Raw genomic sequence first — 9,319 nt, forward strand, 5'->3', positions numbered from 1 at the left:
GAAGCTGTGGCTGCCCCATCCCTGGCAGTGTTGAAGGGCAGGTTGGATGGGGCTTGGAGCAGCCTGGTCTGGTGGGAGGTGTCCCTGGCAGTGCAGGGGGTTGGAACTAGATGATTTTTAAGGTCCCTTCCAACCCAAACCATTCCATGAGTCTATGATTTCAGCCTCCCAGCTCTCCAGGGAACCTCTCCCAGGTTTTTCCTGCACCCCAGGCTGCTCCTGCCCATGCCCAGGCTGCAGCAGCTCAGGGGAACGACTCCCCACTGAATGCAGCTTTGCTTTCCACAGTGGCCAGCAGAATTGGTGCTTGAGTTCCCTGCCACCCTCAGAGAAGGAATGGCAGGCCAGAAAATGCCCTCCAGCAGGTCAGTGATGCCCAAGTCAGCCAGAGATAAAACTGTGGTCATTCAGGGCAGAAAAATCCACTTTGCAGTGGAAGAGCTGGAAGCTCATGTTTGTGCTTCAAACCAGGGCCTGTGCTTGCCAAAAGCCTCATCCACATGCAGGGGAGCCCAGTTTGAGCCTGAATTTGATGGGGAAGTAAAGCTTTTCCAGTTAACCAAATTCCCAGGTTAGGACCAGGAAGACAAAGGCTTTTTTTGGTGTTGTTCTTTTGCCTTCTTGCCCATCCCTACAGCAACAGGTCCACCTGGGGAGCTGCTGGTGAAATGCCCTGCAGTTCACACATGCTTTTTTATTTGGGGGTGGGTGGGGGAGGTCCCTTGCAGCCCCCTTGGGGGTCTCTCAGCCCTGGGCAGCACCATCAGTTGGAGTGCCCACCCTGCAAAGGGTGCAGCTGCTCCTGCCCCGTGGGCTTCAAAGCCTGTTGTGTCACCATGAGGAGCTCTAATTATAAGGGAGGCCTGGGAGCTGGTTGAGGCTTCCAGCTGGTGCCTTGAGCCAGGAAAACCAACACAGAGGAGGGAAAACAAAACAAAACAAAAAAAAAAAAAGCAGAAAGGAAAAAAACCCAAAAACCTAAAGACAAGAAGCTGTGCAGTTTCCCAGTGCCAACACAGTAGCTTCTGGGGACAGAGTGACACCAGCAGGGTGGGGGACACAGTGGCCACGGGTGGGCTGGGAGGGCTGCAATGCAAGGGGTGGGATGTAGGGGACAGGGACAGCTTATCTTCCCACTGCCCCATCCCATCCTGAGCTGCCCTGCCCTGGGGAGCACGTGCCCAGGCTCCAGCTTGGATTTCCTCAGGGCTCAAGAACAGAGAGTGCTGGTGGGAGGGTGATTTTTTAATGTCATGTAATGAAAGGACTGCTGCTCCAGGCTGCTTTAAAAAAATAAATAAAAAGAGAGAAAAGTGGCTATAAAAACACATCTTTCACCCAAGATCCCTAAAAAAGCACCAGGATAATTAATGTGTGCCCAAGTGCCTTGCATGGCCAGCACCTATGTTTAGCTCCTGGGCCAGGGAGCAGCAGCAGCAACTTCACAGCACCACACAGGGAGAGCAGCAGGGAAGGTTCAGCCAAATGCATCCAAAACATTTCCACTGGAAATCAGCAGCAGCAGCATGAAAAATTAACTGGAAAAAGCATCAGCTCTCAGTGTTGGAGCATTGGTCTCTTGAAGGCTTGAAGTCTTGGCTCTCCAAGGCAGCAGGGCTTGGAGAGGTCACCTGTTTTGCCCCAGAGCAGCTATTTGGGATCTGTTATTAAAGGTGATCCCAGTGTTCCTGGGCTAAGCCAGCTCCCCAAAATGCAGACAAGGACACTAGGTTTAGGAAGGAGACATTGCAGGTTTATTGCAGGTTTGCACAAAGCTGGGTGCTTGGTGTCTTCCCACCAATCAAGCACACCCAACATGATTTTCCAGGACAGATTTATACACAAAACTGTAAAGTCAACAAGTTCCCAAGTCCATCCTCCTTATAGTGATTGGTTAGTGATTTACATAGAGTTCTCATATGGTTACATCACTATGTCTGTTCTCCTGCACACTCAGGGGAAGGGTCTTCACCTGGGCAGGGGTCTTTTTGACCTGGGGGTGTGATTTTTAGTATTATAATGACATTACAATGAGCTACGTTCACCTAAAGGACACAATATCACAAGTTCTACAGCTCCAACTGCCCCAGACTGGTTTAGCCATCAATCTTCTTGGTTTTGGTTCTTCTTTATCACCTCCTGCATTCCTGAGGCCCAATTATCCATACAGACCTCAGGTCTTCTCTGACAAATTGGTGCTTTACATGAGACACCCTTTAAACCTCCTGATGACTGGACTTCTTCAAGGCCTGGCTCCTGCAGAGTGTCTTTGCCCAGTGCTGGCTGTGGCACTAATTGTGGGCCCCTGTGACTGCAGCTTGAAGTCCTGTGTGTACAGAGCACTGGGATCACCTTCAATAACAGATCCCAAATAGCTGCCTTGGGGCAAAACAGCCCTGCTGCCTTGGAGAGCCAAGACATCTTGCAAAAGCCTTCAAGAGACCAATGCTCCAACACTGATGCTTTTTCCAATCCTTTTCTCCTATCACCCAAGGCTGGGGTGGCTGGCACCAGGTTTGGGTTGCAACTGGGTGGCCTTGCACCCTGGCATGGCCAACAAGGACACTGCCTATGGTTTTGGTGTGATTGCCCAGTCCATGGAGACCTCCTGGTCAGACTGTCCCTGTCTGGTGCAGCCTGACACGGCTCCTATATCCAAACTTAATTATTATTATTGCAGGGTGGTGAGTGAGGAGAGCAGCCTGCTCCTGTCCTGCCCAGGTCCTCTGCTGGGCTGAGGCTGTGGTTGGAGCTGCTCTGTCCTATTTCCACACCCTTGGAGCTATTCTGGATGGAAACCTCAGGGCCAAAAATAAGCAAAGAAAACAAAACCAGGACACTTCCAGCATGGCAGGGAGAGGCCGTGGAGCCGCCACAGCCAGGGAAAGGGGAACCCCTGCCCCGCAGCAAAGAGGACCAAGGCACCCCCAAAAGGCGCATGAGGGGCACTGGAGTCAGAGCTTGCCCCAGCTCCCTCTGCATGCTTGTCAGGTAGAGGAGCACGTGTGCCAGGACCAGCAGCTGAGGAGCAAAGTGAGGAGCAAGGAGAGGGCACAGAAGCAGAGGAACCCGGGATCCCTCTCACACCCTCCCTACCTCTCACACCCCAAAGCCAAATGGGAACCTCATCACTCTCTTCAACTACCTGAAGGGAGGTTGGAGTCAGGTGGGGGCTGGGCTCTTTTTTACAGAATCAATCACAGCATCTTAGGGGTTGGAAGGGACCTCAAAAGATCATCTAGTCCCCCCTGCCAGAGCAGGGTCACCCAGAGCACATCCCACAGGAACATGCCCAGGTGGGTTTGAATGTCTCCAGAGAAGGAGACTCCACAGCCTCTCTGGGCAGCCTGTCCCAGGGCTCTGTCACTCTCACAGGAAAGAAGTTTTTCCTCATGTTTACATGGAACCTCCAGTTTGCACCCATTGCCCCTTTTCCTGTCACTGGACATCACTGATAGGAACCTGGCTCTGTCCTCCTGACGCTGCCCTTAACATCTTTGTAAACACTGACAAGGTTGCCCCTCAGTCTCCTCCAAGCTCATCAGGGCTCCCTTCATCATCTTTGTAGCTCTTTTTCCAGATAACTAGGAACAAGACAAGAGGGCCTGGCCTGAAGCTACTCCAGGGGAGGTTTAGGTTGGATATCAGGAAGCACTTCCTCACAGAGAGGGTGATCAGACATTGGGATGGACTTCCTAGGGCAGTGCTGGAGGCGCCATCCCTGGATGTATTCAAGGACAGGCTGGATGTGGCACTTAGTGCCCTTGTCTGGAGAGGTGCTGGTGTTAGTCATAGGCTGGACTTGATGGTCTTAAAGGCCTTTTCCAGCCTTGGTGATTCTGTGGTTCAAATGCAAACAAGTCTCAGCTGGGTACATGGCTTCTTGATTTTCAAGCAGTCAACTTTAGAATAAAAGGGGGTGGGGAGGACACCTCAAATGCACCACATTTCCACCTCAGTTACTAGTGAATGACTGTTACAGGTGGGCCCTCTCCAACCAAACATTTCAGGTGATTTTCCTTTTTCTCTGAGGCAGGAAACCAGAGAAAGGAAATTATTTCTATTTACACGTTGGGCAAAACAGGGGCCATGAGTGGGTCTGTAACATGAGCACTTGGAGGCAGCCTGAGCTGTGGGGAGCAGGAACCCAAAGGCAGAGTTATCACAGTTCCCAGGACTCACAGCCACCTCTCAGGTCCTCACGTGTTTCAGCAATTCCTGCATATCATATTTCCTCCTTTCTTCTCCACTTGTTTGGTTTGTTGGGTTTGTGTTGGGTTGTTGTTTTTTTCAGGAGGAAGAAACTGCACCCCAGCTAGAACAAGCTACCAGAACGGGTCCCACCAGCAGCCTGCTGCCTCTGGCATGTGTGGGAGCTCCCAGACAGTGCCACAGGGCAGGTACCGGAGGGAAAACACAAAGAACACAGGACCAGAGACTGGGGGGGTTGGAAGGGAGCTCTGGAGATCATCCAGTCCAACACCCCTGCTAGAGCAGGATGCCCTAGAGCAGATCCCACAGGAACACATCCAGGTGGGGTTGGGGATGGAGACTCCACAACCTCCCTGGGCTGCCTGTCCCAGGGCTGTGGAGCCCTCAGAGGAAAGAAGCATTTTCTCATATTCAGGTTAAACCTGCTGTGTTCCAGTTTGTGCCCCTTGTCCTGTCCCTGGACACCACTGAGAAGAGTCTGGCCCCATCCTCCTGACACCCCTTGTTAATAAGCATTGATGAGCTCCCCCCTCAGCCTCCTTTTCTCCAAGCTGAACAGCCCCAGCTCTCTCAGCCTTCTTATAACAGGGCAGATGCTCCAGTCCCTTCAGCGTCTCAGTGTCCCTGTGTTTGCCTCTCTCTAGTAGCTTCTTGTCCTTCTTGAACTGGGAGCCCAGAACTGCCCCCAGGACTCCAGGTGAGGCCTCCCCAGGGCAGAGGAGAGGGGCAGGAGAACCTCCCTGACCTGCTGGCCACACTCTTCTTGATGCCCCCCAGGGTGGCACTGGCCCTCTTGGCTGGTTGTTAAGAGAATCACAGAATCACCAAGGCTGGAAAAGGCCTTTAAGACCATCAAGTCCAGCCTATGACCAACGCCCCCACATCCCCAGACCAGGGCACTAAGTGCCACATCCAGCCTGTCCTTGAACACATCCAGGGATAGCGCCTCCAGCACTGCCCTAGGAAGTCCATCCCAATGTCTGATCACCCTCTCCATGAGGAAGTGCTTCCTAACATCCAACCCCCAAATAAGGCCCCATTTTCAGGAGGGGAGCAGGCAGAGAGCTTGGGCTCATCACAGAGGTACCCCTTGAAAACCTGCCTACCCAGCTCAGCAACAGAGATCTCTGCCAAAGTCAAACCAGTGTCCCTGGACAGTTAGACATCTGGATGGTGTGGAGACACACTTCCTCCCAAACCCTGCTAGCACCTGCTGCCTGGCCCCCCACCACTGCACACCCTGCTCAAACCTGCAAACCCCCCCATGTTTGGGCTTCAGAAGGTGACATTTGCAGCAGAGGAGCTGCTGCTGAGCTTGCAGTGGGTGCTGGTGAGCGTGGACAACCAGGAGTGACACAACACCCATGTGTGGATCCATACCCAGCCAAGAACATGTCTGTTAAAATAAGCACCTTAGCACTCAGGCACTCAAAAACAAAAACAAAAAAACAAAAACAAAACCAAAAAAAAACAAACAGGAGGCTCTGAAAGTTTCCGTGCAACAATGGACCTACTCTTTGCCCTGCAGCACTGGGACAGGAGAGGGCAGGTGCTGCCTCCACTCCCCAGTTGCAGGTTCAGCTCCTGTTTCCAGAAACTTGATGCCCTCTGCTAGCAAAACACCAGAGCTTTGGATTTCAGGGTGTGAAAACAGAAAAGCCTCAGCTGCAAAACCACTCTGAAGCTTTAAGGTCCCGTCTGTGGCAGTGCAACACAGGTGGACATCAACGCTCTCACCTGATGTGCCACCCTGCAGTGCTGGAGCACCACAGAACTCCCAGGACACAGCTGAGACCTGAGGGGTGGGAAGCTATTGGCAACTGAAGTGCAGTAAAGGGAGCTGGAAGCCAAGTTTCCTGAGAGCATTCCAAAGTTTTGTCATCTTCTGGTGTTTCACTGAGGTCAGAAGCTGCTTTCCCATGGCTGAGACGCTGCTTTTGTTCAGACTGACGGCAGCAACGGTTCGTCAGAGGCTTTTTCCTCCCCATTGAAAAGGGCAGAGAAAAGCAATCAAACTCCTCACTGCGTGCTTGGCAAGGAGCAGTTCCCATCCCAGAATCCATCCCAGGTGGCATTGCTTCTCCTTCTGACATTCCCAGTTTGCTACAGAAGAACAGAGGCCAAGGAGAAGCCCTGCAGCCGGTTTTGGTGCTTGGCCCACCCTGGGAAGCACAGGGCACTTGGTTGCACTGGCCAAAAATGCCACTGCAGGGTGGAGAGGTGCTTCTGCAGGTCGTGATGGTCTCTCTGCTTCTCCCACCAGAGCCAGGAAAAGAAGGGGGTTGAACCAAGCAACCCCAAAGGACAGCTCCTGCTGCCAGGCTCTCTGCTGCTGCCTCCCACCGCTTTGGCCACACCAGCTACTTAGTAAAAATAGATTTTTTTCTTCTTGGAATTGACAAAAAAAACCACAAACAAATAACAACCCAACAAACCAAGAAACCTTTCTTTGAAGATGAGACAGATTTGTGTTTTCACAAACCCAAGTGTGACCAAAAATACCTGCTTTAAACCCCCAGGCTGATGCCTGGGTTCAGCTCCAGAGGCCACCCCCAAGGCACCAACAAATGCCATTATGGGTGGGTCAGAAAAATGCATACATTGATGTGGACATTCTTTACCCTTGCCTACAGGGCAAGCTGACACTGAGGACTTCATGACACACAATCAACCCAAAATGGGAGGCAGGAACATCTGCCTGGCAGCAAAGAGCAGGAGGACTCCCTCAGATGCTCACCATGCACAGGCACTTGCCACAAAGAACAGACACGTGAGCTGCTGCTCCAGTGGCCTTGAAATCCTCAAAGCTCTGCTCTGGAGACAGGTTGGGAGAGTTGGGGTGTCCAGCCTGGAGAAGAGAAGGCTCCAGGGAGACCTTAGAGCACCTTCCAGTGCCTGAAGGGGCTCCAGGAATGCTGGGGAGGGACTTTGGACAAGGGCAGGGAGTGACAGGACAAGGGGGAATGGATTAAAACTGGAAGAGAGGAAACTGAGATGAGATATGAGGAGGAAATTCTTGAGTGTGAGGGTGGTGAGACCCTGGCCCAGGTTGCCCAGGGAAGCTGTGGCTGCCCCATTCCTGTCAGTGTTGAAGGGCAGGTTGGATGGGGCTTGGAGCAACCTGGTCTGGTGGGAGGTGTCCCTGCCCATGCAGGGGGGGTGGATCTAGGTGATCTTTAGGGTCCCTTCCAAGCCATGCAGCCAGTTTTTCCAGGAGAATGCTGTGGGAAGCAAGGCCCAAGACTTTATGAAAGTCCAGGTAAACAACATTCACAGCCTTTCCCTAATCCACTCAAATGGGTCCCCGTGTCATAGAACGAGATCCAGTTTGTCAAGTAGGATCTGCCTGTCATAAACCCATGCTCATGGGGCCTGATGGCCTAGTTGTCCTGCATGTGCTGCTTGATGGCACTCAAGATTATCTGTTCCATAACCCTCCCCAGCACTGAGGTCAGACTGACAGGCCTGTAGTTCCCTAGATTCTCCTTCCAGACCTTCCTGTAGACGCGGGTCACATTTGCAAACCTCCACTGGGAACCTCCCTGGTTAGCCAGGACTACTGAGAGATGTTGCAAGTGCCTTGGTGAGCACACCTGCCAGCTCCCTCAGTACCCTTGAGTGGCTCCCATCTGGCCCTGCAGACTTGTGTGTGGTGGAGCAGGTCACTAACCATTTCTCCTTGGATTATGGGGTATCCCTGTCCCCATCTTCCAGCTCAGGGGGCTGGGAACCCAGAGAACAACTGGTCTTACTCCTAAAGACTGAGGCAAAGAAGGCATTAAGTACCTCAGCTTTTTCCTCATCCTTTCTCAGTGTGTTTCCCCCTGCATCCAGTAAAGGAAGGGAACTCTCCTCAGCCCTTCTTTTGTTTCTAATATAGTTGTAGAAACGTATTTTATTGTCTTTTATGGCAGTAGCCAGATTAAGTTCTAGTTCAGCTTTGGCTTTTCTCATTTTCTCCCTCTATAGCCTCATGACATCTTTGCAGTCCCCCTGAGTTGCAGGCACCTTCTTCCAAAGGCCATAATGTCCTTTCTTCTTCCCTGTGTTCCAAGCAAAGCTCTCTGTTCAGCTCTTCTTCCCCACTGGCTCATCTTTCAGCACACGGGGACATCCTACTCCTCTGCCTTTAAGACATCCTTCTTAAAAAACTGTCCAGCCTTCCTGGCTGGACTCCTTTGCCCTTCAGGGCTGCCTCCCAAGGAACCAGTCTCCAAAACAGGTCAAAGTCTGCCCTCTGGAAGTTCAAGGTGGCAGTTGTGCTGACACCCCTTCCTTACTTCTCTGAGAATGGAGAACTCTTATCATTTCATGATCACTGTGCCCCAGAGAACCTCCAGCCATCACAACCCACAAGTCCTTCTCTGTTCACAAACAACAGGTCCAGTGGGGAGCCTTACCTAGCTGAGTTCCTCACCAGCTGTGTCAGGAATTTCCACACACGCCAGGAACCTCCCAGATTGTTTCCTCTCTCCTGTACTGCACTTCCAGCAGAAATCTGGCAAGTTGAAGCCCCCCACAAGAACACAGGTGAGCAACCAGCAGACCTTTCCCAGCTGCCTACAGAATATTTTTTCTGCCTCCTTATCCTTGTTGCATGGTCTATGATGGGCTCCTAGAGCAGCCTCTGCCTTGCTGGCCTTCCCCTGGTTCTCACCCATGGACACCCCACCTGATCATCACTCTCATGAAGCTCTAGGCAATCAAAACACCCCCTAACAGCCAGTGCAACCCCCCTGCCTCTCCTCCCTTGCCTGTTTTTTCTGAATAGCTTGTAGACATCCAGAACTGGACTGAGCAGAGCAGAGGGGACAATCCCCTCCCTGGCCCTGCTGCCCACGCTGCTCTTGCTGCAGCCCAGGACAGGGTTGGTTTCTGGGCTCCAGCGCACGGTGCCGGCTCGTGTTGAGCTTCTCGTCCACCATCACCCCCAGGTCCTTCTCCTCAGGGCTGCTGTCAATCCATTCTCCACCCAACCTGTATCTGTGCTTGGGCTGCTCCAGCTGAGGTCCAGGACCCTGCACTTGGCCTTGCTGAACTTCACGAGGTCGGTACGTGCCCACCTCCCCAGCCCGTCCAGCTCCCTCTGGGGGGATCCCACCCCTCT

Source organism: Chaetura pelagica, unplaced genomic scaffold, assembly GCF_000747805.2.
Source record: "Chaetura pelagica isolate M959 unplaced genomic scaffold, ChaPel_1.0 scaffold210, whole genome shotgun sequence".
Taxonomy (NCBI): Eukaryota; Metazoa; Chordata; class Aves; order Apodiformes; family Apodidae; genus Chaetura; species Chaetura pelagica.